Source organism: Poecilia reticulata, chromosome 8 (genome assembly GCF_904066995.2).
Source record: "Poecilia reticulata chromosome 8, P_reticulata-male-v2, whole genome shotgun sequence".
Taxonomy (NCBI): domain Eukaryota; kingdom Metazoa; phylum Chordata; class Actinopteri; order Cyprinodontiformes; family Poeciliidae; genus Poecilia; species Poecilia reticulata.
In genome coordinates this window covers 18,762,487-18,771,784 of record NC_088837.1, presented here as the reverse complement: position 1 = coordinate 18,771,784, position 9,298 = coordinate 18,762,487, and the positions used below count along the sequence as shown (strand labels likewise).

At 36.9% G+C, this 9,298-nt stretch overlaps 1 long non-coding RNA gene across 2 annotated transcripts in view; it reads right to left on the bottom strand.

The window, feature by feature from the left end:
* Positions 1 to 1,440: 1,440 nt before the first annotated feature.
* Positions 1,441 to 9,298, bottom strand: part of LOC103468687 (uncharacterized) — a 73,814-nt gene continuing 65,956 nt past the window's right edge. Inside the window, exons 3-5 of one of the 2 annotated variants that reach the window (XR_534240.2) lie at positions 7,934 to 8,059; positions 3,744 to 3,851; positions 1,441 to 3,649 (exon numbers count right to left, since the gene is read on the bottom strand). This is a non-coding gene — a long non-coding RNA (uncharacterized LOC103468687). The remainder of the gene's footprint in view (positions 3,650 to 3,743; positions 3,852 to 7,933; positions 8,060 to 9,298) is intronic. The other variant, XR_534241.2, reaches the window with a different exon arrangement.

The window sequence follows — 9,298 nt, the reverse complement described above, 5'->3', positions numbered from 1 at the left end:
GGAATAATGCATATATATTCCACATAGTTTAATCTATTTAATTTTAGATATAATACCTGTACATGAGCAATGCTTTACCTTAAAGTTTCCTGATGCTCTAAGCACACAGTAATCATTTGAAGATTAGTTTTGACAAAAGGCTGATTAGAGGGCTACATAGACTTTAAACAAGAAGTTATTTTTGTTTGGCATGAAACAGTTTTCTCACCGAGCTTGATTTCTCCGTTTGAACAAAGACCTTAATTTTATGCGCCGTTTAGAATTGCAGTCCGTCTATGGTTGTAGTTTGGAAATAGCAGCGGAGGATGTGAAAGAAGCCATTCAGTTCATGTCGGACACACGTCCAAATATTGAATTTGAAGGTGTAACAACCATCTTTTTCCAGTTGGCACTTTTCTCGTCACAGTCGGTGTAAAGTCGTTTACAGAGCATGCCATTTCTGGTAAGCTTCACATAAACATAAACTCTGGATCTTTTTGAGCTGGATGTAGGTACTACTGTCTGATGGCCAGATAGAGTGAATCATGACATTAGATTTTGCAAGATCATTCACATAGACGGGAGCCATTCCATTAAGCTCTTTGTTTTTCCAATTTGCTCTGTGAAACTATAACCTACAAGACAGTATCTACAACATAATGTGGATCACAATGATGTAAGGTCAGACTGCATGTGTTAACAAGGACAAGTATACCACAAGCCCATATCGCCCCCAACATTCATTGGAAATCACAAACGGAAGACTTTAGTTCAGGCATTTACACACAGATGAACTTAATTAGCGAATGTCTTGCAGCGAATGTTTTTAACGGTTACTCATACACTGTGAAGATGAAAAGGTCATGAGTAAAATCAATATTGACCAGTGGTTGCGAGCAGATCATGAACAGTTTTCTCTGGTGGTAAAAGTTCATGTTTTCTGGGGTTGCGTCTCTATGGCAACTTCCTCCTTTGCTCTCAACATAATTACTTTGCTCAATGGAGGGCTCTGTCACAATAAATTGTAACTGTGGGTCATAACAAGCTGTCTGCAGACCAGTGGGCTTTTGGTTTTAGTATTACATTCTACTCTCTTCATGATGATGTGGATGATTCAACGCGGGGACATCAGCTTGTTGATGCTTAGTAACAGATGCTCGTCTAAATTCTGTCAACAGTAGGAAAAACTTTTCGGGTTCACTGCAGTATCGATGTGTTTACTGGCAGCACACATGTACAAACACACCATTCTGAACTCAATTGTATCAGATAATTTCAGAATTTCTAGGCAGGCTGTAGGAACATTGAAAACAACATTATGTAAAATGATCGGGAATCGAGTAATTTTGGTCTGTTATGACCGTCAGGCACTTTGAATCACATCATGAAGCAACAGAGCTAACAATTTCAAACTCTGAAACATTTTGTGGGTTGCAGAAAGCACAGAAAGCTCCCCATGAAAGATTTAGAAGGACGATGAATCAGCCAGTCTTACAGTCGAGCGGTTGTTTTTTGAATTGTATTTTTGAAGAAAATAGGTGGCAGTTTTGCCAACTGTATTCTTTTTTTGGTGACCGCGCTCTCACAAATATGTTCTTTTGAAGCTCATCTCCTAAAATTACCTCTAGTTGTGCTGCGTGTTGCTGAAACTGTAATCAGCTAAATGTTTGTGGCTTCAGTAAGTGAGTATTAAGCACACTCAAAATTAAAAAAAGATTATTTTCCATTGTCAGCATATGAGGAATCAAGATGAATCTGTCATCTAATTTAAAAGCAGCCAGTAAACATATATGCTTTTGCTTATTTCGCAACAGCTTTTGAAAAATACAGCGGAGAACAGGTCAGATATGATTTTGGGTTGAAGAAGTAGCAAGTTGCTTTGTTCCATTTTGTGATTGGAGTTCATTAAGACTGACATCTTGGTCTTTCAGCACGCCACAGTATTCTCAACTTACAAGAGAAAAGTCCCAGTCAAATACACAATTAAAGAGCTCTCAGTGAGTTAACAGCCTAGAAAACGCCAGACAAGTAGCAATTAAATAAAATTTCTTGGCTTTTATTTTTTTTGCCCATAAAAATGGCAAAAGCAAAGAAGCTAAATACACTAATAAGTAATCAGATGCCCTTTCATCAGGCCATCCATCTTTGAAAGATGAAGTCTGCATCTGTAATTATAATACCCCTTTTATAAGGGTTAACTTAGATATTCCTGGATTTTTTAAATCTGTGTTTGCTCTACAGGAGACCTTTTTGTTTGCATGTAAGAATGATGGTTTGTACGTGGCAAAAAATATCCGTGGACAACATAAAAAGTAACTCAATAGCAGTTTGAAATAACTAAACGTATCAGGCTTTGCTTTCGGTTGAAATTGCATTTCTTCATAGTCTGTTTCCTTGTAGATGTACTGGAGTAATAGAAAACCAGCAGACACAACAGTTATGCATTCTGGTGCTGATTTCTGTTTAATTAAAATGGGAAGTTCAAAAATAATTAGATTGGGGAGCTCAGTCTGAGTTATTTAATCTGTGACAAAAAAAAAATGGCACTCAAGCTGGAGACCGTGATTTAAGGTCAAAGTCGACAAATGCGGCAAATACCAGTAAAAATGTATTCCTGTCTGAAAACCAGATGCGTTCATCTTTCAAGTGGTTTAAATTGGAAAAAAGTCAAAAAGATGAGGTAGAAAGAAAAAAAAACTATATTGAAGGATAACTACAATGGCAAAGACTCTGCCAAACATCAGTCTCTGGGTAATCAAAGAACCTCTGCTTGACTTCTCCTTTCAATTTCAATACACTAAGTGCAAAAATCACAATGTTGTTTAAGTCTAATGCATGATTTAATATAGTATTATTATTATTATATATCAGCTTTTTTATTACACCCTTTTTCAACTGGTTGTAGCTCTAATCCCTCTTTGGACCCACCTATGAGCATTCCCCACAGCAGCTCCTAATTGACCCGTGGTTGGTTCAAAATATCCAGAGGCTAGCATCTCCAAATCAGCTATAGCTGCCAAAAACACCCAACATGGACAACAAAACAGCTAAGGAAGTCTGAAAAAAGGACAATAAAAGTCTATTTCTATTCTTTGCTGGTATTTATTGGGTTTACACTACTTTTCAGATAAGCCTCCTCAACAAAGAATGGGAATAAAGAGTTTAGCCAAACGGTTCAATAGATTTGTTAAATCTTATTGGAGTCCATGAGGAAAAAAGAATCTATTCCTCACTTCATTTTTCCTTTCCCCACAACAATTCACATGTTAAACTTGAGATGACTTTTGAAATACATTTTAATTATAGAAACGGTAACCTGAAAGTGTTGTTTTATGAACAAGGAAAAAGAAAATATGTTCAGTGTTGAGATGTTTTTCAGCCCTAACTCCAAGTCTCCTTTAAACCTTTGTTCTTTTCCTCCTTTCTCCCCCATCTGTCAGAGGACGGGGAATTGTTTCACTGAAGCTGTCTCCCGAGGTTTCTTCTCCTTTCTTGTAACAGTTTCTTTTTACCGGCCCTTTCCTCATCTTCTGAGAGAGATCGAGCTGGGTCAGGAACTAGTGCTGTTGTGAGCCCGCGATGCCCACAGAGATATCTTATGTGATATCGGGCTGCACAAATAAACTTGACTTGACATCACAAGGCTTTTTCCTCTGGGTGCAGCAGTTTTCTGTTGCAGTCCAAAAACACACAGGTCAGGTTGACTTTTCTTGGATGTGTGAATGCGGCTGTGAAATTGTGTTAGTCTGTGATAGACTGCTGACCTGTTCGGGGGGTTTCCTTGTGTTCTGGTCTAGCCTAACAGAGAACTACAGGTACAGACAATGAACAGACGAATCGGGGCCACGACACCAAGCGATAACGTCCCTCCTCTGTTGAAGAGATAGAAATCAGTCATGTTGTTCGGAGCAGATGGTCAGGCATATTAAACAGAGAATCTGTGAGCTGGAAAGCAAACAGATTAATTTGGTTTAAAATGACTGAGCAAATTCAACTCATGAACTCACTGGGTTGGTTCAGCACACAAACCACAGCAGTCGTTATGGTTTGAACAAAGACAATTCATTGCTGTTTATTTCACCACATGTCAGTCAGACCTTTAATCAGGTATAGAGGCACAGCTCAAAAACCCCACTACGCTGAAATCCAACTTTATTCAAGTTACACAGTTTCAAAACTTAATGTCATATAGACAAAGAATGATTCAATTTGAGCGTAAATGTTTTTGCTAATCTTGAGGATCACTGCTCAAAATCGCATAGCAACATTTTTGAGTATTACGTCAAATGATTAGAGAAATGCTAAGTTATGACCTCCACAATCAAAGGGACTCGACGGCTGTCCTCCAGACAGTTATCGACACCCTTCACAGGGAGAGTGAAAAAAACAACATCTAAACAAAATTCTGCTAATGAAGCTGCTTGTTCAAACTATGGTTTCCAAGCATACAAGTGGAATGTTTAATGGAAGGAAAAACTGTTGCTGAAAATAGCGCACAAGTAACAAGAATAGCAGCAGCCTTTTAAGGAAGGTGAAGAAAAGATTGTTCCAGAATTTGGGTGTTGATCGCAAGGTGTGGACTGAGGGTGGAGTCAGTGCACTGAAATCCACCTTTATTTCTAAAAGTGGCCATTATCTGAAAAGTAATCACAAATGTGTGTCTTAGTCTTAGTAATCAGACAGGTGAATGATTCAGGGAGAACTGTATTCATTGGGGTATTTGCTTTTAAAATGATCCACTCTTTCATGTAGTAGTGATTTTTATTACCCAGAATGCCCTGAAGTTGGTCCTACTGCCTTACCACTTATCTAAATGTCCTTGAAAAAGACGCTAAACTCATGTTAACATTAATGTGTTTCTCTGTATTTGGAAAGAAAGAAGTTGTCAGATTGATTGAGAAACTCATGATGAAAGCTCTTTTCAGAATCAACATGAGGTAAAAAAAAAAAAAAAAAGAGTCTCTAAGTATTTTCTACATAAATGTCCATTAAGTGGCTGAATAATTTTTCTAAAGCTGGCTCCGAACAGATTTTTCAGTCGATTAAAAATTCAGAGATAAGTTGTGATTTCATATAAACTGTGCAGTTTAATATTGCATTGCTGACATTAATATAAACATTTAAACTCAGACGAGAGCTAAATCCCTGCGTAAACAGCTCAATATTAAGACTTCCTTCACACAAACGGACACCACACTCACTGCTTGCTTGTAATGCTACACCCAGCAACCTTATAATTTCATTACTGATTCTGGTTGTTTAAAGCTCTGCTCGACACACATTGATCGGGTACAATCAGTAAATGTTGTGCCCAAAAAAACAAAAAAAAAAAACACGATAAAATTGTTTAATTCAATGGACCACGGGGCAGTGCTCATTTTAAATAAGCGTGCTTGGCAAGTGTTGTGTCTAAACTGTTGAATTATGTGCAGACACAGTTGGTGGGGAAGCCTTCTCCATCTTCCCTTTCGAAAGCCTGTCTGGGATGCTGCTGCTTTAGAACCAAAACAAAACGCCAACCTGTTGCCAACTGAAACTGGCAAATCCATAATAAACATGCAGCCACAACATTTCTCAGTTTAACTGCAGCATTTTTAAGGTATTTAGAAAGAGTGTAATTCTTTCATTTTAATTCATTAGACAGAGGGTAGCTTGTACTTTGAATGTTTGGTAGTTTTTATATTTGAATGTTTGAGCTAAGAAGCTGAAGGAAAAAAAAATCCACAGGAATTTAGCAGTTGTGATATTTTTTACATTGGGACAAAAGACAGATATTTTAGATATTTTTAATTATTAATAATTTCATGGCCATGGTTAACCGATTCCACTTATTTCTGTTTAGCCGATTTTCAGTTTTGCGTTTTCTCACAAAAAAAAAAGGATTTTTGGACTTTGACAGCAGAAACGTAATACTTTCCCAGATGGTATTTTTGCTGAACCATTTGACTAAAATGTTCTTTTTGAGCCAGTGTCACTTTCACTCATTTCCTCTAAAGACTCGGTCTGCTCTCATTGGTCAGCAGGTCAAACATAAAAAGAGCTCAAGCTCACTGTTTGTTCTTCCATTTTGCTCACTTCATCCTCCCGGCTCCTCTTTTCAAATCCTCGTCCTCGGTAACAAAGATGTGAGCAGATGAAGTGAGAACAGTCACAACGAGCGATGAGGTGAGAAACCAGGCATTTATCACATTTTGAAGTCATCATTTAATAACGACAGTCAATTAATTGGATGTGTGATACAGCTGCATCAGCTTGCCACTATGCAGCAGCATCCACCTGGATTTTGTCATTTCAGTTCTTAATGGGAAAAGTATTTGTTTCAAGTCCAATTTGCCATGTGCAAATAAAGTGCTGCTTCCCCTTCAAACGTTAAACCTCAAAACATTAAAAAAAAAAAAAAAAAGTTTTCAAATGATACACTAATGTATTTTCACCGCTGTCCATCTTCATTTTTTTATATTCCTCTGCAGTCCTTCAGAGAATCTTATCCGCTTTTGGACTTTTAGCTTTGTAACTTGTGCAGACTTTAAAGAAGATTTTCTAACAGCTCGTCTTATCTCAGAATCCTTAATAACATGTGAAACCTGCTGCTGCAACCCTTCTCTTTTAATTAAGAGAAAACAAATAGACAAAAATGCCAATTGATTCATTTTTACTGGTTATGCACTGGTTCAGGCCACTGTAAATCACAATAATTAAATTTTTTAAAAATTTATCTTAAATTAAAAACCTGACAGATTAAATAAAGTGAACTAATTAGCATGTAAAATGTGGTTATAACTGATGTCAGGTATCACACAGAAAATGGGGCTTGTAGGAAATATTGTACATTTAAGGACACTGAAAATGGATTTATATCTTCAAATATTATCCTTTGCATAAATGCATCTCGTGAAAGGATGAGTCATTATGCGGGCAGAGGAGGAGTGCCCCGAGCACAGGATCAGTTAGGATCAGCGGCACCTCTTTCTGATTCTGGAGGTGTAAAGCTGCTCTAATAGCTGCCTTAACTACACCTGAATGCTAAAGAGGCTCTTTTATTCACCCAAATCACAGTTCAGTGACACTCAGCAGCTCATATGTGCTGCCAGTAATAAACTGAACATAACTGATTTTTTAAGAAATCCATTTAACAGGCAAGACAAGATCCAAGGTGGTAGGGATAGCATGACCAACAAGACCCTGCAGGAAATGAGGGCAGACTCTCTAGCTTTTTCTGCTTCATAGAAATTCAAATATGGCGTCTTTTTGCAGTTAGGTTTTCACATTTAACTAAAAAGCAGAGAAAGTAAAAAATAAAATTAAATTAAATTTAACATTTTATTTTAACATGTTCACATAAAGTTAATTTAGCAAATATGTTTATATTTGTTTTCCTTAAACTTTCATTAATTTTCACAAATTTTACAGTGTAGTATAAAAAATATTTGCTTCCTTACAGATTTTTCTTTCCTTGCTTGAAAAGTATTTTGAAAATGATAATTAAATAAGTGGAAAAAAGCTATCAAAATACAATCAATTCATTATGCAAAACAAAATAAAGAACATGAGAAGTAAATTAACTGACATCCATCATTCTGCAAAAAAAATAATTAAATAAATAAATTCTTAGCTATCGAGACTCCAGCAAGAGACCTCAGCAGCAGCAAAGTGACTCCAAGAGCAGATCAACAATTCATTAAGAAGGTTACAAAAGCACCCAGAACACCTAAGCACCTGCAGGTCTCATTTCCCTTAGTAAAGGTCAGCAAGAATGAGAATAGGCAAAAATAGCATTTATGCACAAGACTGAGGTCAAAACTTGCTGAGCAACAAGAACACAAGCGACTAAAAATGAATAAACTTCTCAGGATTTTTGGGACAATATTCTACCAACTGAGGAAACACAATATTTTTTTTTTTTGCAAGTTGTGTCTTGGTATTCTAACAGCATGTCAGAACAAAAGCATCATACCAACTGTTCAAAATGGTTATTTGCTGCTTCAGGATCTGCACAACTTGACATAATTGATGATGCCATCTGCCGTCCGTCTCAAAATCCTGATTGATGATGTCCCACCTTCAGTTGGGTTATCCAGTACTACAATAATAAAAAAAGCACACCATTAAGTCATCCAAATTTCATGATAGAAGCAAGCTCAACAGGGCATCCTGCAGGACATCTTATATACCTGCTTAAGACATCTTTTTGTTAAAAGTGATTTTTTTTTTTTGCCTGAAAAATAAACTAGGCCATTATTTTAGGGAGGCAACAAACCGATACAACTTACAATCCTTCTTCGGCTACAACCAAATCTAATACAATATTTTCTTTATGCCCTCACGCTGGCCTATATTAGTTAATCTATGCATAAATGCTGTAGTGTTTGCGTGCTGTTATTTTGTGTCTGTACATTTTCCACCACGATCCTGCATGGTATAATTAAAGTCATTCAATGTGCTGTCACTGGCTTTAAAATACTGTTAATGAAACTGTGAAATAGTAAACACAATCTGCATGGCGGCAGAAACGGCAGCATGACCGTGCATTTAAATGAGCCACTGAGGCTGACACTTGGAAATTTCAAGAAGTTAGGCTCCCATATGTACTTTCAGCTCTGAAAACAAGGCAGTTAGGAGGAGTCTTATTTACAGGTCGTGAAGCTTGAACAGCAAGCGTGAATGATAACAAACAACGCCATCTGGGAAACTTCAAAGTTTCACATTAGCTAGTAATGAACGTTAGCATCATGAGGAGGGTCACTGAGCAAATCTACCTCACACTGTGTTTTCCATCCTTTGATGCGCCCTTTGAAAAAGCACCAAATGCTGCAATAAACCAGTGAGTGAACATCAGCTTTACAGCATGTGGATGAGACTGTATTATAAATGTGGCTATGGCAGCGCTGATCTTAAACTCTTTTGACAAGAAATGCATAAAAAAACATTAAAAAAAAAGGAGTTCTGCTAACGGCACGGGGATTTCTGACTGGACCAAAACATTATTTGACAATGTGCATCTAGGATTTTTGCTACAGAACATTCACAACTTTGATGTAGAGTTATTAACATTTTATAGGGGGCATTCGTAAATAAACTTAAGAATACTGTAATAAATAAATATATCTTTAGATCAAATACAGATCTGATTTGTATAATTATCCCCGACTTAAATTAAACTCGCTCAAAAGAATGTCATTAAATTGATTGGGGTAAACTCACCATATCAATATTAGGCCTTTAAAGGTTTCATGATTGAATGATCAAACTACAAATGACTCCTAGCCAAATGAATATGGAAGGAATCGTTTCAAATCAGGACTCACATTGTTATTCTCTG